This window comes from Crinia signifera, chromosome 7 (assembly GCF_055691185.1).
Source record: "Crinia signifera chromosome 7, ASM5569118v1, whole genome shotgun sequence".
Taxonomy (NCBI): domain Eukaryota; kingdom Metazoa; phylum Chordata; class Amphibia; order Anura; family Myobatrachidae; genus Crinia; species Crinia signifera.
In genome coordinates this window covers 154,035,451-154,058,560 of record NC_139223.1, presented here as the reverse complement: position 1 = coordinate 154,058,560, position 23,110 = coordinate 154,035,451, and positions in this window count along the sequence as shown.

Below are 23,110 nucleotides of genomic sequence, written 5' to 3'. Positions count from 1 at the left end.
TAGTTTCAGGGTAGTAGAATTTTGCACATTGCCCCATTGAGGGGGCGTGTCATGCTCCACCCAAAGGGTGTGTCTAGTTCCATATATGGAGAGATTGTGAAAAGAGATCGTGAACGTGTAACCTAGAATCGTGGGTGTGTACTGCTATATCTGAGAGGAATCTTCTAAAATAACTTATATCCAAATGTGATGAGCCCCAAAGCAGTTAGTAAGAGATACTATACTTGGTAAAGTACTGGGCAATGGTGCTGATGATTCAATGTAAATTTGTCTATCTCTTATTCCTTTTTTCCTCAAAAATGTGACAGCTACACAATGTGGGATAGGTGAAATGAGGGAGATTAGTAGACTAAGGAGGGAGAGAGGAAGATTGCTGCTATTTCAGGGAGCCTCCTGCAGAATGCAGAAGGGTAAGCAACTATGCCTCACCATTAGAGGTGGTTAAACTCAATTCCACCCTGTTCTCTCTCAATTTAACCCCTGGGCAGATGTATGAAGCAGTGATAAGGGAGAAAACGTGAGCCAGAGGAGAAGTGGCCCATGGCAACCACTCAGCTGCTCTGTATAATTTAGGCAAATAATAGATGTTACTTCACTGCTGATTGGTTGCCATGGACCACTTCTCCTCTCGTATCACTGCTTCATACATCTACCCCACAATCATCAGGATCCAGCACAGGCCACGTTTTTCAGTCCAACAGCAGGAGCCCTGTGTATCACCAACTGTAATATTCTAAAAATTCAAAAAATCCACAGTTTACCTTGAGAACATGAACTGTGTGTGTCCTACGGACTGAGTTTGAGAACTTGTACTTCATTTTGTATTTCAGTAGTCTGTCTTCCTCATATTAATAAGCATTGGACATAATTTTGTCATAATAGTGAGTTTTATGTATCAAGCAGTAAAAAGAGAGGTGGCGGACTATTGGAGAAGTTGTCTAGAGCAACCAATCAGCTTTAAGGTAGCATTTATCAGGTACATTCTGTAAAAGGATAGAGGTTAATTGGTTGCTATGGGCAACTTCTCCACTGGTCCATTTCTCCACTTTTTTCACCGCTTGATACATCAACTCCAGAGTTTCTTATGAAGTATGACTCAATCCAAAACTGAAACATTTGTAGGGTCTATATTTTAAGGGTACAACCACTAGAAAGGGTTCTATCCAGTGGAGTATTTATAATGGGTGTTTCTGGAGTGGACACCCTGGGGTCCATGGAGGCCCACACTGCACATCCTGCACCCAATACTTACACCCCAGATTCCAGCTTCAGCAGTGCTACAGAAATCACCAGTAAAATGGTGCTGTGGCCACTAAAGGGCTGCCACTAAAGAGAAGCGGGCCTGGGCCTAATACTCTCTAGAAGCGACTCTATCATGGCCGCTATGACCTTTTGAAAGATTAAGTTCTCCACTTCTGACGAATTGTTCATTTATGGTTGCACATTGTATTGTTTGTTCAAAATTTAAAGTTAAAAATTGACTCTGGCACAGTAAGCTCCACTCCTCCACCTTCCGGCTGCCCTGGATCTGCTCAGTTTATGAAAAATATGGCGGATTCCAGGCGCTAATAATACTAGCTGCACTGGTACATTATGCACTCACTGCAGGATGTGCGCACACGACATGTGACCACAGTCGGAGGCCAGCCTGCTGACACCACGTCCCATCTGGCAGCAGAGCCCTGGAGTTCCATACAGCTGCAGCAGGACGAGTACATGCAGACCTCAGTACAAGCCTGAGAACCGGCCACCCACGCCACAGTCGGCTGGGGACTAAGAGTTGGGACATACAAAGGCAACATGAAGAAAGGCTGCTTACCTTCCGGACCTCAGGTGCAGCCAGCAGTAGAGATTGCGTTAGAAGCCTCTATACATAGGCCCTGATACATCCTTCCCTGTCTCTACAGACAGGTCACCCAGAGACCCGGACCCCTCGTCAATAATAAGAGGGAAAGTGCTCCCTCTGAGGTATGTCTAAAATTCAAGGAAAAATAAAAAAAAAACCTACTAGGTGGCCCTTGCAAAAATTACTATCCCTTTTTCTCCCTTCATACCAGAGGCGTAACTCTGGGAGGCAATGGAGTCATCTGCCGCCGGCCTCCTGCTCCCAACGGGGCACCTCTCCTCCCCTGCAAGTTTAAATGAATAGATTGAAAACTGTTAATATCGCTTCTGCGGCTGACTCCCCATCCTGACATCCTTGTTGCAAGTGTCACACCCTGTATTAGAACCCATGACCTTTCTTACTTTAGACAGACATTTTACTGATTGAGCTATTTGGGGTCACCAATATTTATCTTTCCTCCGGGCAACTGGGACAAACTTACGCCACTGCTTCATAATTAACCAAATTCGATATAATATGAGGTACCATATATTGTTAATTTAATGAAGAATTGTTAATTTACAATTTCACTTTGTATCGTTTTTTAAAAATCAAGGTTAAAAATGTACTTTTGGCCCTAGGGTTCTTACCTGGGTGTTTTGCTCGGCTGCTCGAAATGGCTACAAATGAACCAGTTTTTCTTTCATCCTACTACAAACCACCAACCTCGCTATAAAATTCATTAATATGTTATTTGCATACAAAATTTTTGCACAGGCCACCTAGTTATTACTTATTGCCATTATATGCAGTGATACAGAAAGAAACATTCTGTAACCCCACTGCCACCAATGATAAATATGCCACCATAAAATGAAATGTCCCAGTCACAGTCCCGTAATGCTCTACTTCCTTCTGTTGGTAGTGTGATCAAAGGATGCCGGATTACTAATGAGGCTGAAGGAATACAGATCGCCCATCAACAGGTGAGTGGGGGAGAAATTGGAACAGCACCTGGTGGGGGGGGGGGGGGGGCATATTTGAGGGAAATGTAATTAATTGTAATGGTGTTAGTTTATGAAGACTGGTAGTCTGGAAATAGTTCTTTTGATGACACAGAGGGATGCAGTGAGTGGGCTACTGGTTAGTCTGATGGTTCTAAGGGGTATATACTATGCCCTGGAGAGAGATAAAGCAGAGAGAGTTAAGGCTTGTACACACGGGGCAATTTCAGGGCTAATTCTAAGCGTCTAGATCACTTAGAAATTATGCTCCTATCACCCCATGTGTATACCCCCAGAGATGGCGATGCGCGGTCCCATGCTTTGCTATCGCTGGACTAGATCTTGACTGCATGCAGTTAAAATCTAGTCAGATCCAATGTTCTCAGCATTGCACGTGGGCCAACAATGTGTGCTGAGTGATCTGTGCTTAAGCACATCATTCAGCACAGGGCTCGAGTCGCCCCATGTGTACGGACCTAGAAAATACCGGCCAATCAACCCCTCTTCCTGTACAGGGGTGTCGCAGATCTAACACACCAGAGAAGTGTCTTAGATCTGCGAGCACTAGAGAAATCTTTCGATAGTTGGTGACACACATGCCAATTTTTGTTAAATTATTGAATTATTTTTCTATTTTTTACACCAAGACGAATCACACAGATGCGATGCATCAGCCTCGCCTGTATTTGGCATCCAATCAGAACGTCACCATCAGAAAATACAAATCAGGAGAGTACGGCAGCTTTGTAAATCAGCTGTATTCTCCGTTTGTATTTTCAGCCGATTTGGCGAATTCCTAGCCAGGTGAACAGGTCTGAATGACCCTCTTAGTACAGAGATGCACTTATTAACAATGTGAGTAAATAGTTCTTAAATACTTCAATTTTACTAACTCACAGCGGCCATAAAGCTGAATTATATCGTATTTAAAAAAAACCCTATATGCAAATACAGTGAACATTTGTTGATGGTAAAATGAGTAAATGTGATTTAAAAAATAAAATGTGTCTTTGTCCCTGGTCTGTAACTGGTATTTGAGAAGAATCTGGTACCTCAGTCATTCGCACATCAATGATTTTATTTGGTGAATAGAAGCAAAAAAGTTAAGACTTTGGTAATGAATCAAATCATGTGCTCAGTGAGGGCCTGATGGTGCAGATTAAGATATAAGAAATGAGTGATGATAATCTAATTAACCTTGAGTTCTTCATCTTCTCCGAGTCTTTTTTCACTAAATATAAGGAAGCAGGTGGTGTTTGGATATTGATTTTAGGATTTATTCCGGGAAGAACTGTGCACTTATATTTAGCAGCAGCAGTAGTGACACTGCATTAAATTACTCAACTTGCAAAACATTTCCCACTGTCCCCAAATGTGACATGGAGGTGTTTTTGTTTTTATTGAAGACCCAGTTAATAGATGCATTATTTGATTAATGTATATATATAATGAAGTTTAAATACCAAACCGATTCATCCCAGTCAGTGGCAGAACTTGGGCCAGGTGCAAAAATACAATTTAGGCCCCCTCCTCCACCCCAACCCAACAGTACAGTACAGGGTCCCCTGAAAGATGTGAAATAATACAAATTAGTGTTCCCCCCAATTAGTATTAATTACATGTAGTTCGGGAGTGGAAAAATCAAGCGGACAAAAATAATGGAGTACCCAATTTGTCCACTATCCAGCCTTAGGTGGACACTGAGGGGGAAATGGTGAAATTTAATAGGATGAGCAATTCAGAAAGTGAGTTATTTGGTAGGAAATCACCAGGTTTTTTTTTAAAGCGGCAATCATTTACACTGCAAAATCAGTTTGATTTTGCAGTGTAAATGATTGCCTCTTTAAAAAAAAACAAAGATTCAGAAACTGAACTCTCTCACTTTCTGGATCTTTCGTCCTTTTAAATTTCACACACACAAGATTTGAGGCTCTCATGACATTCCATAGTTACTTATGCACCAGCTTTTGTCTTCAGCTGTTCTGCTTACAGTATGTCCTTTTGGATCCGATATGATATCCCGGCGGTCGGGATCCCGGCGGTCGGAATCCCGACACTGGAATCCCGACCGCCGAAATCCCGACAAGGGGGGGACATTCATCGCCCCCCCTTGCGGGCTCGCTGCGCTCGCCATGCAGCGGGCCCGGTGCCTCGCTACGCTCGGCACGCTATTATATTCTCCCTCTATGGGTGTCGTGGACACCCACGGAGGGAGAAAGTTTCGGGATTTCGGCGGTCGGGATTCCAGTGTCGGGATTCCGACCGCCGGGATCCCGACCGCCGGGAAATTAACCGCATCCCGTCCTTTTTATGCTTGTTCTGTATTATGTATTTATCTCTTATTTGCATGGCTCTGTTGATGTACATTATGTAAATCCTTATGCCCCCTAAATTCATGCCGATATAAAGGCATTTTCATAGCGACTTTGTTAAGTTTGGCAAAGTCGCTTAGAAAATGTCCCTACATCGGTGTGTGTGTGTAGGGGCTATAGCGACTGCAGCGCTGACACTGCCCGAGATTTGTGGTCAGTGACCATCAAGCTTGCTGATCGTTACCGGAGAACACCGGATCTAGCATCGCTCAGAAGGCTCAGCAAAGTATCCCTGTGTGTAGGCCCCTTAAGATCTTTATGAATAAAGTGTAGTAATAATACTGTATACACACAATAATTCTTGAACACATTGGAACTGTGAATTGCCAAGATCAGGGTCATTTATTAAGCGTAACTTTGTTTCAATCATTCAGTCAACTATGAACTGAATGTGAGAACATTCTCTTAAATACCTATACATCCGTAGAGCGAAGCATTAAGATGTCTACCATATTTTTGCAGGGGAACACCATTGTAGTGAAATGTATCTATCTGGACATCTTTGTTAAAACATATTTCTCAGTGTGCAGTTGTTGAAACTAAAAAAAAGCAAATACAGCAACTAACTAAAGATGAGCAAGGGAAGCAACTTGTGAAGGTCAAGTAGGGGCGCCTAGAGGCACTTGTTCTGCGCTGGCAGATGAAGCTACAAGGCGGAATACAGAAGAGATTTCAGAACATAAGGATTAGGAGTGGAGATGTGTAATGCACTGTATGAAGTTTACATGGCCAGGTTTTCACAAGTAACAAGTTATCCGAATTCCTAAAATGTGCCAGTGACAAACATAAAAGTTTAATAAATGATTCAGAGGGGATACTTGTTTGCTTAATTCCACACCAATTTCATTAGTAGCTATATTAAAAATGAGAATAGTAAATATTACAATGGCAATATAATTGGCAATTAACATGACATGACATTATAAAAGTAATTATGCAATCTTTGTCATACTGGTGAAAAACACCTTGCATAAAAGCGAGGTCATTAACAAAGCTAAAAAAAATGGCATTAATTGATCTCTACCTTTTGATTTGCAAAGGTGGGTCTAGCATACTTCTTGACTGAGCTCCCTCTTGGCGATCCCAGAGAGGTGTTCCAAACAAGATGTTCTGTGTGCTTGGTTCAGCCGACTGTATTATCGTAGACCCACCCCCTCCCCCCACCCCACTGCTTAATACTTGACTTATGCAAATGCAAATCAGGGAGGGGGCAACAATAAAGCAATTTGCCATAATTGATTTAGTCGAGCTCCCAAACTGCCTGCTTGATTAGGCAATGGGTTAAATAAGAGAATAAGAGAGGTTGGTTCTTGTACTCCCCTAGGATTACAGAACTACTTTTTGAATTTCACAAGTCTCCTGGAGACTAGGAAAGTATGGTGTGTTGGTTTCCAAAAGAGAGTAGGGATTGTGGAACAAATGGTGGTTTTAATAGAGGCTCAAAAGTTTTCATCAATCTCTGTGATGAATTTGGATACAATTTGAGATATTCTTGCTATGTACTTAGTAGACAACATAATGCTTTGAAAATACAATAATATAGATAGAGTGCACATTTAAGGGTTTTTTACAAAAAATCTTTTAGTAAGGCCTGTGGCTTTTTAAAATATTTGTATTTATTTATTTAGGTCTGGGGCTCTTTTTTACACAGTATTAGTGCTCCATATACACATTAGCCACACAGTTCTAGTACCCCATATACACTTTACGTCACACAATAGTAATCTCCCATTTACATGTTACACCACAGAGTAGTGATGCGGTACCCATTATACATGTTACACTGCAGTACCCACTATACACATTATGCGATACAGTAGTACTGATTATTATACACATTATATGACACAGTAGTAATGCCCATTATATACATTTTGCAACATGGTTGCAGTGTCCATTATACATATTATGCAGCATATTAGTCACGCCCACTACACACATTATACAAGAGGGTAGTAGTGCCCATTATACACATAATGCTAAATGGGCCTTTTGGAGGAGCCTGCAGGGGGCCCAGGTCCTACTGTTCCCTTTCCCATTGCAGACATCAAATGGCAGAGAGAGAAGACTGGCTGCTGCTGCTTCAGCAGCCTCTCTCCCCAGCCCAGCAAATACTACTGTATGCTGGGCTAGGGACAGAGACAGAGGCAGCAGCAGCAATCAGTCCTCTCTCCTAAGTACAGTGGGGATGCACTCATGTTGTGGTATGTAAAAGTATACAATATAAAAAAAATTTGCATGGCTATTTTTTGTTATTTGAATGAAATCAGTAATTCATTTTATGCTGTTTGTTCCTCAGTTGTAATGATACAGAATAACACTATGCAAAAGCTGGAACCGTATCAGAAATCTATCGTGCGGGTTTTCTAACTATATATACCTCATGATCTTTCACGTAGAGGACTAGAATGTACAAAGAAACAAGAATTATTCGAACAACATCGTAAATAGAATGCATTTCTACCTAATTGAGCCATTTGATCTGTAAATGGCTGTAAATAGAATACCTAACACTTACTGTGAGAATTTCCTCAGATGCAATTATTTTTCATGAAATGTACAGTTTGTTTCTATTAAGATAAGTGAACGAGACATTAAAACATCTAAAAGTGTAAAAACACAACACAGTAATGGATTGAATTACACATGCTGAGAGGCAAACTGCAATATTACTGCAGGCCTGATAAACAACTCACACATATACTAAATACACACACACACACACACACACACACACACACACACACACACACACACACACACACACACACACACATATATACTGTATGTATATCTTTTATATTAGATTGATTTTGTTGAATTTTTTGCTAGTCACTGTTAGTGGGCCTTGGCTTATTCCACAATATTACCAGAAATTAATAAATGGATTTAGAGTATTGTTCAGGCACTGGAAAATAAACCTTCAAGCTATTTACTACTTCCATGATATATAAAGTTTGCCGTTTTGATTTTGTGTGATTATGTACAGCAATGCTGACCTTTAGAAGCAACAATACAGAAGTGTAATGAGGATATGTTTGATCACTGGTGTACTGCAATCCACAGCTTTTCCCACTCCTTCTATGGAATTTGTGAAGTTCTGCAAACAAGCTTTAACCTTTGAAATACTGAAGTTCCAAAAATCCAGATCCAAATCCTGTTAGTTGGAAAATTAGTGATCTTGGACATTTAAATAAAGTTTTTTTTTGTTGCTTTCATTTTGTGGCATTGGAATCTGTAAAACATCAAATACAAAAACGATTAACGCTTTTCTACTTTTGCAACTTGGAGAAGTTAGCTACGACCTCATTTGTAGATTGGTTATCAATGGTTACAGTACATACTTTCTTGATGTATATTGTGGGACATTTAGGAAAATTGGTGAGGTAGGAAGATAATGGTCTTGGTATGTCTGTTTTTTGGGGCCTGCCTTGGTTGTTCGGGCAGCCGAGTGTGGAGTAATTGTGTGGTAGGAATCGATTGGCCATTGATATTAGTAGGCTGGTAGACTCATTATTTTGAAATATTTTTTTCACTCAGCTCTTATACATGTATCATATGGTATATATATATACTATATATATATATATATATATATGTCCATGGAAGGGGCAGCACGCCCATTGAATAAATCAATAATCTGCCTGGTGCCCTCTGTTTAAAGTTCCCCGGCCAGGAACCTCCAATAGTCTCGATACCGGCGGCAATCAGTAATAAAAAGAGTCGACATAGATAGCTTTATGCCAACGTAATATGCTGTGCACTTTATGCACTATATGCACGTCCTGATGAAAAGGTCCGGTGGGACCTTGAAACGTTGACAAATGACGATATTTTTGCACTGACAATACAACTCTGATTGATTACAAAAATCCGTGAGTGCCGCCTTATTCCCAGGAGCTCCGCCATAAGCCCTTAGGTATTGTCTATATATATATATGTGTATATATATATATATTTATATATATATATATATATATATATATGTAATCCATTCAGGGTATATTAATACAGGAGAGGGATATGAGGGATAAGGAATTGCTCCCCCCTGCCAAAAAAGCTTGTGCAACCCCCCCCCCCCATATATGGACATTTTCATGTTTTATACTTAAATACACTCCATTTATTTCAAAGTCCAGTGTCGCCTCATTCTTCTTCACCTCTAGTGGGTGCATTTGTACCCGTTTTTTATACCCTATGCAAGGAAGGCACCGCGACAGTTGACCGCATATCCAGAGTGCCAAACTACCCTCTCTTAAGGTGGAGAAACACGTTATAGACTGGGATCCCTTTGTTTTATTCTATTGACTTGATAAGGTAATTGGAGTGCTAACCAGCTGGGAGTCATATGCATGGGGAACATACTGTACTATTACTGTACTATGTACTATTCTAGAATAAATAGTGGTTTCATTTCAAGCGCAGTCATTTAGTTTTTCTTTTTCTTTTTGGTTTCTCATGCAGTGGACTGAACTGCTGCATGTTCTGGACACAGATAATATTAATTTGTTAATACTGAGAAAAGGTATTTCCCTATAAGTGGATTCCCAACATTTTTTTGCAGGTTTCCATTTTATACACAGCAGCCAATAGGCTCTGTGTATACTCTAACCAATGGGAGTGCAGCCTCTGGGCATGTCTCGCACCGCCAGCCTGGTACTCCTTGCTGCAGCAGCTTAGCCTGTTTTCAGTACTCCCACACCCAGCACCCTGCAGACGCCTCCAGCACAGGCTCCCCCAAGCCACTGCGGAGTCTGTGACACTATAGTTACACCACTGCGGGTGAAATTTAATAGGATGAGAGATTCAGAAAGTGAGAGATTTGGTAAGAAATCTCCAGTTTTATTAAAGCGGCAATCATTTACACTGCAAATCAAACTGGTTTTGCCGTGTTTCTTACCAAATCTCTCACTTTCTGATCTCTCATCCTATTAAATTTCCTCCTATGTGTAATGATATAGAGATTATCAATGAAAAGAGAGGCATAATATGATAGACAATGATTGCTTGCCATGCAATAAAGAATGGAGCATGACGTAAGAAAAATGAATACAGTATATCAATGGCATGATGTACCGAAGAATCAGTTTACAGAAATGTTCAATATGGTTCAATATGGACAATGGTCACCGTGATATAGGGGAGAAATAACAATGTAGTTATATACTACTGATAAAAGTCCGTTGTGACTAGTGGCTAATACATCTATATGGGATAGAACCATTATGGAGGGCATGATATAAAGATAAATAATTCACATGCACATAAAGAACGGTATGTAGAGAATCAACAACTGGAGTGGTTACATATAAAGATACAATACAGATACAAATCAACATAAGTGTAAAATGAATAAGGGTACCATGATACTGGGGAAAATCCATAAAGGGTGTCATAGGCACAGTGGTACAGAAAGGGTTGGGGGAGGGAATGGTTGACAAAGAGAGCATTTCCCTATTTGAATTACAGCATGTAGTGGTAACTAGGATGCTCCCTGTGTTAGGTAATAGGATGTTTTTTCTGATGCTGGATCAATATTGATATTATTGAAGATCCCTTATTGGCCCTCTATAAGGAGCCCCCTATCTGCCATCTCGGTTATATGTGTGTGTGTGTTTGCACAATACTGTGCAAAAGTTTTAGGTAGCCATGAAAAAATTATGCAAAGTAAGAATGCTTTCAGAAATAAGTGTTACACATTTATTTGGATTAATTATCAAAATGTAAAGTTAATGAACAGAAGATAAATCTAAATCAAATCAATATTTTGTGTGACCACCATTTGCCTTCAAAACAGCATGAATTCTTCTAAGTACACTTGCATAAAAGTTAGGGAGTTTGTAGTATTATAGTCAGTTTTGGGATTAACTGATCATAACAAACAGGGGATATTGATCCTCATTTTCATATGTAGGTTGAAACACAGTCATTAACTGAAACAGAAAGTACTGTGTTGTCGGTTTAAAACTGAGGCCCTTATTCAGATTTGATCGCAGTACAAATTTGTTTGGAAAATGGGCAAAACCATGTGCACTGCAGGTGGGGCAGATGGAACATGTGCAGAGAGAGTTCAATTTGGGTGGTGTGTGTTGAAACTGAAATCTAAATTGCAGTGTAAAAATAATGCAGCCAGTATTTACCCTGCACAGAAACAAAATAACTCACACAAATCGAATTCTCTCTATACATGTTACGTATGCCACACCTGTAGTGCACATGGTTTTGCCCATCTTCCAAACAAATTTGTACTGCGATCAGATCTGAATAAGGGCCTGAGGGCCTTATTCTGGTTAGGTCGGTGAAACGTACGTACGTTCTGTTTCATTGTACATTTCCCATACGCTCGCGGTGAGCGTAATGCTGTGTACACATGGTCCGATTTCCTTTCCGATGTTGACGATATAGTCAACATCGGATCGGCATCGGATCAACATCGGATGCAGATCGCAAGGGTTTTAACCCTTGCGATCCCGATCCGATCCCGATGCGCGTTCACGTATCGGAAGATAGAAAGTCTTGGCTGCCTTGTCTATATAGTGCAGGTCTGCACTATATAGTCAAGATAGGATGCAAATTGGATGTGCCTTAAGATCCTATCCACGATCCTATCTGATCAGATCGTGGATAGGATCTTAAGGCACATCTAACGTGTGTACACACCATTAGTCCGCCCACAGAACATCCGCACACGGACGGTCACAAAACACTGACAATGGGGAGTGGCATACAATTGAGCGTACGCCACCGTGTACGGACGGATGTTGTCCGTTTTCACACCGACACCTTCCGTATATCTGAGCGTACGCCACCGTACACGGATGGGTCTCGCCTTTTTCAATGGAAAACTCAGCGTGTCACCGATCGTGAGAGGAAGCGTACGTCCGTGCACGGTGGCATACCCTTCAATTATATGGGCCTGCAAAGAATCCCTTTCAAGTTTAATTATGTCAATTGCTCTTAGATGTGGTTTATGTGTCTTTTTCATAATAAAAAACTGGTTTGTTTGTTCTACAGTGAAAAAGTTGACACATGTCGATTTTTGTGAATTGAGTGTCCTGCTTTTTAAAGTATACAAAAACACTTTCTGAATGGGTGTAGATGGTTATAAAATAACTACCTTGACATATATAAGCAGGTCTTAGAATGAATATTACCTAAAATTAAACCAACCTTTACATGTTGAGAAGTGTAGAAAGATATGCTTCCAATATGTTTGAGGGCTGTGTGTGGCTTGCAGGTAGTGAAATAATGGTTTTCACCAGCATTGTTTATTACATTCAGGTGTAGTAATCAGCGTTAATTAACAGACCCAGGCGTCCGCTCTCATACGGTTTCTCTAGGGGTGGTCTGGAGCTATCTTTGGCATCCGCCTGTTTTTGGTCCAAAATGCACGGTGCATTCACCGATCGAGGCAGTTTGGAGCACCGTACATTTTGTGTGCACACCCCCGTGTACGCCCATGTTTACGCCCAGTTTTCCTCATTATTTCGGCCACTCCCCTAAATACGCCCCCATGCCGCCCACAATGACCGTGTTCTTGCGGACAGGTTTTTCGCACGGAGAGATCCGTCCGTGAGTGGTGTGCGGTCACCGCACATGCGCATTGGAAAAGCTACGCATGCGCAGATGAAAAAAAACCCGATCTGCCCGTATATGGTCCCACCGTACCAAGCAGAATAAACCCCTGAGTGAGGAACAGTCAAACTTTGAACAAAAGTGAGGTTGTGTGCACAGCAATGAGACACAAGGTAGTTATTCTGCTGCAGCAAGGTCCCTCCTAAGCACAGATTTCAAACTAAATTGGGGTTTCAAGATGTGCTGCTCATGTTTATTTGAAGAAACACAAAGAAAGGGACAACATTGAGGACTGTAGACACTAAGAAAACTTAGTGCTTTAAGTGAAAGACACATCGTGCTTACATCCCTTCGAAAATGGAAGATGTTCAGTAGTGCCATCAGCTCCGAACTTGCAGAAACCAGTGGGAACTAGGTACACCCATATACTGTTGGAGAAGTCTGGCCAGAAGTGGTCTTCATTGAAGAATTGCAGGCAGAAAAACAAACCTTTGACATGTAAATATGGCCATGAATCTTAACTATGCACAAACACATAGAAACTGGGGTGAAGAAAAATAAAGGAAGGTGCTCTGGACTTATGAGTCAAAATGTCAAATATTTGGCTGTAAGAGAAAGTAGTTTGATGAAGGGCTGAAGCGTGGTACAATAATGAGTGTCTGCAGGGAAGAGTAAATCATGATGGAGGTTCCTTCAAAATTCGTTTCAGCAAATGGAGTTGGGGATTTGGTCAGAAATTATGGTATCCTCAATGCTGGAAAATACAGGAAGGTACTTATCCATCATAGAATACCCTCATCTCATTGGCTTCATATATATTCTGCAGCAGGACAACCACACCAAACATACAGTACAGCCAATGTCATTAAGAGGTATCTTCAGCATAAAGAAGAACAAGGAGTGCTGGAAGGAAAATATTGCCCCCACAAAGCTTTAATCTCAACATCAACGAGTCTGTCTTACATAAAGAGAAAACCTACATCCACAGAAGATATGTGGTTAGTTCTCCAAGATGTTTGGAGCAACCTCCCTGCCGAGTTCCTACAAAAACTTTGTGCAAGTGTTCCTGGATAAACTAATGCTGTCTTGAAGACAAAGGGTGGTCACACCAAATATTGATTTCATTTAAATTTTTCTTCTGTTCATTCACTTTGCATTTGTTAATTGATATTAAAAAAATACCACTACCGCATCTGGAAAAAAAAATAATAGTAATAAATAGGTATCCCATGCGAAAATATGGCATGCGAATAAAGGGGGTTATTCAGCATGGCTTGTAAGGGGCTGAATTCGACCCCATTCCAGTGGTGGTGGTCTGTGCATGCACGTATTTACGCATTTGCAGACCCCCTGTGCGAATGACTTATCACACTTGCTGAGGCATTCGCAAAGGCAGTGGAGGGAAAGGGGTGGGCAGGGGGCGACAGGAGCGGAATGCCCAGAATTTTATGGGAGTCCCTTGTTGGGCTCCATGGATGGTTCAGCGGCGGAAGGTAATGGAACCTCTCTGCTGTGCCCATTTGCTGCTTGCCTCACACTCCAGAATAGCTGCTGGACTCCTTCTTATGCTGCCCTAACTGATGTAAGTGATTGCATACCGACAGTAGAGTCCCCACACACAGTCCTGGGCTAGTTCCCCTTCTCCTCTGGAGTATAGCTGTGAGAGGTGACATCTTCCCGGTGATATCTTCGGGAAGATGGCTCCACACACTGAAAGCAAAGACTCTGGCACTGTGCTGGCGTTACTTACCAAATATCACTGGGAAGATGTTGCTGGATGGGAGGAGGTGCCCACTTCCAGATCAGGTATGGTAGGGTGGGTGCTCTTCCCTGGGCCTCCAACCTTCCTGTGTTAAAACGGCACATAGTTATTTTATTACTTACATTATTTGATATGAATGGGTTTTGTCAATCCCACTTTTCTAGGGAATACCCCTGCCTCTTTATTGGGGCCCGGCATAGCTCACTAAAGCCCTGCACACACAATGATGATGGGTTCACACTGACAGGGGCATCGCACAGACTAAAACACGCTCATTTGACAGAGGATGTTGGAGAAAGACAAGGCAAACCACTTCTGCATGTTGGGGATGGCACCACTTCAGAACTAATTATTTCTCATTGTCTAACTTTGGTTGTGCTGATGGAACTCAGGAAGGAGGAGAGTGCTATAGGGAGAGGGTCAAACCCATTGCTTTAGACCACAAACCATACCCAGCTGTTGCCCAGGCAATGCTAGGCATTTCCAGGATACCCAGATGGGACCCTAATGATGGAAGAGTGGCGGCATGTCATCATACTGTAAGTTATATTGCTGCAAAATGTCCCAACCCTCCCAAAATGATCTAATGACTGACATAGCCACTGCAGTGCTGACAGGAAGTGGATTTAGCCAACAGGTAATTACTAGTACTGCACTGGAGTGGGATGCTGAGGGACTGAGATTGGGTATGTTTTTTTCATATGGTAGTGAATGTGTGTGTTTTGTTTTTGTTTTTTACCACTAAGGGGGTGGGGAGGAGCATTCAAGATTTTGCAATAGGGTCCAAAAATTTCTACATGCTTGAACACAGAAATAGCTGTTTGTGTCCTTTAAGACTTTCTGTATGGGTATATAATGAGCCAGGGAGACAAGGTGAGTTTTGGGAATGGAAATTTGTGGTTTGCACTTTTTTAATTTTGGCGCCATGTTGTTCCTCATGAGGAAGATCCTGCATTGAGTCCAACCCTATGATGTAAGAAATAAATATACAATTGTTGTGGTTGAATAATGCCAAGGGAATCTGGACTCAACAATATTTTGGTGAATTACAAAGACTGTTCTGATCACTGCGTAGATGATGCCTCTGTAAAATTGCGTAATTAGGGTTAAGATTAAGTATTAGATTGCATTCTTTTTTGGCAGGAATCGTCTATTTCTGACTGAATGGTCACACTCTTGTCCACACAGGAAACGGATGTCATATTTAGTCATTATATTAAATTCCTTCGAGATTTTTACTAAATATAACCAAGATAGGTTCCCAACGATAATCACGAGCCACATTTACATTATGCAATGCCTATTTATGTCATTTAATTCAAATGTTCTAAAATAAGATTAGTAGGGGAAAATCTGGATAAAAAATAATAAAAAAAGCCTTTTCACAGGAGTCCTGTGTATATCTGATTGCCCCATGGAAATGACAATCAATGCCGTTCCGCTTGTACCCACTTCCAACTACGGTCAATATATTCTTGAAATTTACACTGACACTCAGTTAACAACACAAACAGAAAGACAACATTAATAATGAGTCAGCCCCTGTCAAGCTTTTTTTTAGAGAGCTTTTTAATAAAACCTTTATGTCAAATCCTATTCAACATCTGTCAAAATTACTGGTCTGAAATAGCAAACAAAGTATTAATCAAGGCAGCCCATTGTGGCTTTATAATCTCAATTACAGACTCTTCCTGACAATGACGGAACCTCTCACGACACACTCATCAAACGCCGCGGTTAATATCTGTCCGCAGATTTGGCTGGGAGAGGGAGAGCGAAAGAGAGATCTACAACAGTCCTCGGATTTATTACACCGTTTAGCAAAAGCAAGATATCTGAATTGTTAATTTTTAATGAAACTGGGAGAGTGTTAACAGAAAATCAGGGCAATTTGTTTAATTTATAAGGGCAGCAGGATGCTAATTAATTTAATTTGTAATGATAATTTATAATAACACAGGGAAATAGGGGAAAAAGGGATAAAAGAATCGTCGAAGAATAGAAAAATCAAGAGAGGAATACAGTTCTTAAAATAAGGTGTGTTTTTTTTTTCTTCCAAGACAGATCTTAAAATGCTTTAGTAGTTAGAGGTTTAATTAGTATATCGCGTCATTATGACAACCAGCGCTTTTCTTTAGTCTCCGAACGTTGCTGGCTGGCAGTTCAATACTGTCTGCCGGGATTTCAGAGTTTTTACTCTGTCCCTGGTCATATCTGCTTCCTCCTCAGACAGCTTACCTGTAGTGAGGGAAAAATTGAGCACCAATTAGAAAGCTTTCAGCCCAGGAAAAAGCCAAAAGCCTATAAAGGTCAGCATGAAATTTGAATGACAGGGCTAAAGTCTTTTACTCATAATTTTGTGTTTGCAATAGAATTCAGAGCAATTCACTGCCTTAAAGGCCTTAAGTGAGAACAGCAATTAATTGTAATGAATAATCTGACAAATCTGGTTGACATATGGGCTGCTAATGCCCTCCTTTCTAGTGGGAGCAGTGGAAGGATTAGATTAACTCAAATGAAATCTGGGGCGGCCATGCCATCTGCATGTTCACTAAGAAATGGTACACGTTAAGTGGTGTGTGGGTAGATATTGAGCTTGTAGTCTTCCCTCCCTGAGCCTCTAGCAGATATGGGAATAGGATATTTATTACCGCACCACCTGCCCGTCATCCTGACAGTACGAGGAAATCATATCCTACAACCTAGAAAGCACATATAGGAAGATGTTGATAAAATTAATCAGATTGTATTAGCATAAATCATCCCCCCCCCCTGGAAAAAAAAAAACAATAATCACCATATATTTGTGTTTAGGATTTTTCCATGGTGATTCACGAGCTGGCTCGCTCTCGGAGAGAACGATGTCTGTGGTGATTAAGAATAGATCATGAAGTAGATTTATAAAGTTGGTTTTGAGAAGCACTTCTTATATGAGGCCAGGTTTATCTTCATTCGGATGAGTCAGTCCAGTGGCACAGCTGGCAGAACACAAAGACAGACAGATATTGGAATATACAGATCACGGTCTAATACACAGAAACTCATCATCCACAAGGCAGCAGAACATTAATAACTGCTGCTAGGTGTTGTAATAGAAAAAAGTAGAGCAACACATGCAGGGCCTGACTAAAGGTTCCAGGTGCCCTCGGCTGACACACATGTCGCTCCCATGTAATGCCGTTAAACACACGTGTATGAGCTCTCATTTATACTACCCATGTAACGAAGGCTGTACAACTGGCATGTAGGATCTAATGCTTGTGGTGTGGGAAGGAGGATTTGGCTTTAGGCTGCCCAGCTGGCACTGTAGCACAATGTATATACGGTAATGGTTCCATCAGTAAGATACATTGGCACAGCCATCTGGTAGTCACCTTAAGAACTTTACCTCCCACAGTACATGAGGACGGGTGATAGCTAACATGCATGGAATAAAGTAGGCCTTAATTTTATTAATGCCCCCCCCAGTTATGGAGCCCTAGGCTGCAGCCTCATTAGCCTATTGGTTAATCAGGCACTGGTCACATGCCCAAAGTTTTTCAGCCAATAACAATTTGTTCAGGCAATGTCAGTGGGATCCGCACTAGTTTGACAGTCAACTGGTCAACCCATATTGGTCAACATGCATTATTTTGACAATGGACCAGGGGTGGGCAACAAGCGGACCACAGGCTGTGAGACGCTCAGGTCTGGCCCGCTGCCCTGACCTATATCACAATGACAAGCGGCCCGACTAGCTGAGCCGCATTTAACCGGCAGGGCTAAATAGTGCGGTGCCGCCGCCGATGCCCGACTGCGCAGCATTACTGGGAGACTAGTGTGGGAGGGGACGCGGTCACGCGGCAGCCGCGAGACCACGTCCCGCCCACACTCCCAGTAATGCTGTGTGGTGGCGGGCGTAGTTGGGACCTCTGTCTTCCCTGCCGCTGGGCTGTAGCAGCTTTCTCTCCGTGGCAGCTCTGTCCTCCCTCCCCGCTGCAGGCATGAGAGGGCAGAGGAAGTATCCCTTGCTGGGGCCACAGCAGCGTACAGCCTCATATGCCCGCTCTCTGAGGCATTGTGCATAACCTACAGCACCTGCTCCGCAGCTATGTGCTTCCTGTCCGGCTCCCGGGGGTACCCTATGTGAAGCTGACCTTGATGCTGAGCTGCTGGGAAGAGGCCATCAGATTGGGGCTGCTGCAAGAGATCGTGGAAGACTAAGGAGGTAAATACCCAGGTGCAGGCAGGTGTGTGGGGCCATTAACCTCACGCTGCCGTCACCCTCCCACTGCCGTCACCCACACACTGCTGTCACCCACACACTGCTGCTGTCACCCTCCCGCTGCTGTCAGCCACACACTGCTGTCACCCTCCCGATGCCAACACCCTTACGCTACTGTCACCCACACACTGCTGTCACACTCCCACTGCCATCATCCCCCCACTGCTATCACCCTCTCGCAGCTGTCACCATCCCACAGCTGTCACCCTCCTACTGCCATGACCCACATGCTGCCATCACCCATACGCTGCCGTCACCCACATGCTGCCATCACCCACATGCTGCCATGTTAACTCTGCCCATTGCAGCGCCTCCACTCCCCATAACGTATATTTGGGCTCAATCCGGGTGACATAAGATAAATTTGGGCTCATTCTGGGCATAATGTGAATTTTGGTTTAATCCGTGTGAATTGTGGCTCATTTTGTGTAGCATAATGTGTAAGGGGAAATTATAAAGAGGTCTGCTATTGTGTTTCATAATGTGTATAAGGGGTATATGGCATGGTGCACTACACTCAAGGACACCCTCCATTTGCATGACCACACCCCTTTTGCATGGCGACACCCAATTTTCCTGAGTGCGGCCCTCTAACATTTACTGGAAGTGTTAAGTGGCCCCCCAGCTGAAATTATTGCCCACCCCTGCAATGGACAATAAGCAAAAAGTCGACATGAGTTTTCACGATTTTTCTTTTGAACTTTTTCATACTTTATCATCCACCTGGACTACAATTGGGAATGGTAAAGTGTGCCGAATGCATTAGTAGCAGAGCGAGGCTCTTGTTCCAGATCATGGGGAGCCATGCGAGGGTACACAGTAGAATATTTCGGGGTCCATGTGTTGAAATCTGCAAATTGACACAAAAAACCTGAAAAACTCATTTCGACCTTTTGTGTTGACCTTTTGTAGCAAAATGTTCCCCGTGCTGACCTAATTACTGTTGATCCTATGATCCATATCCCTGCCCAGGGCAGTGCGAAGCCAGGCCAAATTTATATCTATGTCATTTAGGGCCTTATTTTGGTTCACTCTTTCTGACAAAATCCTTCTTAGATGGACAAAACCATGTGCACTGCAGGTGGGGCAGATGCAAAATGTGCAGAGAGAGTTAGATTTGGGTGGGGTTTTACTTCAAAGTGAGATCTATATTGAAGTGTAAAAATAAAGCAGCCAGTATTTACCCTGCACAGAAACAAAATTACTCACCCAAATCTAATTCTCTCTGCACATGTTACATCTGCCCCCCAGCAGTGCACATGGTTTTGTCCATCTAAGAAGTATTTTGTCAGAAAGAGTGAACCAAAATAAGGGCGCTATTATTTTTTCTGCAAATCTAATAAGAATGAATGCTAAGGTTCTATGTCTCATGATATCAGAATATTTTGCCATCTCTATTTCTTGAGTCTTTTACAGGTTTCTCTTCCCATAATTGATCCTTTTCCTACAAACACAAAGCTTTTCCATGCCGCTCAATTAATCCTGTTTTCATTTCCCAGGTCTGCTACGCTTTGTCTCTTTCAAGCTGAAAAACACACGTGAAAGCGTAATTCCTGAATGAGGTATTCGAATAGTGACACTTGTTAGAGCGCATTATACTTGTATATGTACTTTATGCACTGAATAAGTGGCACGCCACCACAATAGAACTGTTTAGCCACATGTTAAGTGTAAATGTAACTATTTGTAATTGTTTAATACAGTATATGATAAGTTGATGTATATTAAAATAGTGAATTCCTGCCATTCTAATAATAATAATATAAATAATAATAATAATAAGAATAATAATGATAATAATAATAATAATCATGTTTATGGTGAAATAAGGTGACCTTAAATAGGAAAATAAATCTGCTTACAGATTGTAGAAAAAAATAACGGAAACCTGTTGAAATCAAAAAATTTAAAAAATTGTTGAATTAACTCATCAAGCAAAAATGTAAACTTTATTTGATAGACAATATTTTTTTTACAAACTAATACAAAGACAATATTTTGAGTCCGTACATGTGTGGCCGGTATTCTAGGTGCATCTTCGTGATTGATCTTTACTGTTAAGCCCCATACACACTAGGTGACCTCCATCGACACCAATAGCAACGGCAGCGGGGGGTCCAGTGCAGCATGGCCATCGTTAATGAGGACCTTCGTTGTCTGGACATGCTGGATGGGGGAGGGGGTCATTAACGATGCGCGGGTGCAAGCATTGTGAACTTCAAGCGTGCACACTAGAAGATAAAGTAAAAGATATCTTTCAGAATAGGTTTTCACTTTATCTTCTAGTGTGTATATGAGCTTAACAAAATCCTTTGATCTTGCTCGAGATAGGCAACATAGAGCATAGCATGTGAAAGACACATTCTGCCGGTTATATTCCGACTTTGGCAAAATGTCTGTCTTTGACTCTCAGCATGGATCTCTAATTAGAGAAAACGGTACTCTTTACTTAGTTGGGCGCCCATCGTGGGGATCACGGGCATCGCGGCCAGTACATTAATGGCCGCGACGCGATCCCCGCGATCCCCGCGATCCCCGCGATTTCCCATAGGGTTCAATGTTAAATTTAGTGCTGCCCGCGATTTTACATTCAATGCTTCAATGGCCGCGATTTGGCCATAGGAATCAATGTTAAATGCCCAAATAGTTAAATTGTGCCCAAATAGGCACAATTAACACTTAAATGTCCCCCCAAATTTGTAACGCCACCCCACGATCCACGCCAACCCGAAGCGTGGCGAGCGCAGCGAGCCCGCGAGGGGCGGCGGTACGCGTCCTCCGACCTTTTCATACCCCCACTATCCACATCGGCGTGGAGTTGAGAATAGAATAGTGTGGCGAGCGCAGCGAGCCACCGAGCCCGAAGCGTGGCAAGCGCAGCGAGCCCCGCGAGGGGACACGGATACCTGTGAAGCCCGCGTAGGGCCACGTTTACCTGTGAAGGTATCCGCGTCCCCTCGCGGGGCTCGCTGCGCTCGCCACGCTTCGGGCTCGGTGGCTCGCTGCGCTCGCCACACTGTTCTATTCTCAACTCCACGCCGACGTGGATAGTGGGGGTATGAAAAGGTCGGAGGACGCGTACCGCCGCCCCTCGCGGGCTAGCTTCGCTCGCCACGCTTCGGTTTGGCGTGGATCGTGGGGTGGCGTTACAAATTTTGGGGGACATTTAAGTGTTAATTGTGCCTATTTGGGCGTGGATTGTGGGGTGGCGTTACAAATTTTGGGGGACATTTAAGTGTTAATTGTGCCTATTTGGGCTCTGTGGCCCATTTAACATTGATTCCTATGGCCAAATCGCGGCCATTGAAGCATTGAATGTGAAATCGCGGGCAGCACTAAATTTAACATTGAACCCTATGGGAAATCGCGGGGATCGCGGGCATCGCGTCGCGGCCGTTAATGTACTGACCGCGATGCCCGCGATCCCCGCGATTTCTTTACCCGCGACGCCCGCGATGGAGATCGTGGGCGCCGTGCTAGGTAAAGAGTACCGAGAAAACACTAATTGGGGGATTTTCAAATGACTGCAAATGTAAAGCGTTTGCATTGCACATTAAAATTGTGAATGTTGACATGTTGGCACTCATGTCAAAATTGTGAATATCAGCATACCTGTTTTGTACTCGAACTATATCTATTAAATAAATGTAAAGCTTGTTCTCAATTGTGCAGTACGGATGGTGTAATGGTTAGCATTACTGCCTCACAGCACTGAGGTCATAGGTTCGATTCCCACCTTGGCCCTAACTGTGCGGAGTATGTATATTCTTCCTGTACTTGCGTGGGTTTCCTCCGGGTTCTCCGGTTTCCTCCTACAATCCAAAAATATACTGGTTGGTTAATTGGCTCCCAAAAAATTAACCCTAGAATGTCTGTGTGTGCGTGTACATGTGGTAGGAAATATAGATTGTAAGCTCCACTGGGGCAGGGACTGATGTGAATGTTTAAATATTCTCTGTAAAGCGCTGCAGAATATGTATGTTGTGCTATATAAGAAACTGTTAATAAATAAATAAATTGTGATATGAGACATGAAATTGGCTTTGTTCTATTCATCTTTTACTGACCACAGATGCTTATACTCCTGCCAAATACCAATAACTAACCCTGGTCACCCCATACATAGTCATTATATTTTAAATTCAGAATTATTAGTTGTTATTAATAATAATAGTGAAAATAATAATAATAATAATATTAATAATTTAGTGTAATATTAGGTGTAATAAGAAATATTAAACATTATAATGCACAATAAACTTGTTCCAACTGTAATGGAATATTGATTGAATTTAATTTATCACCTCA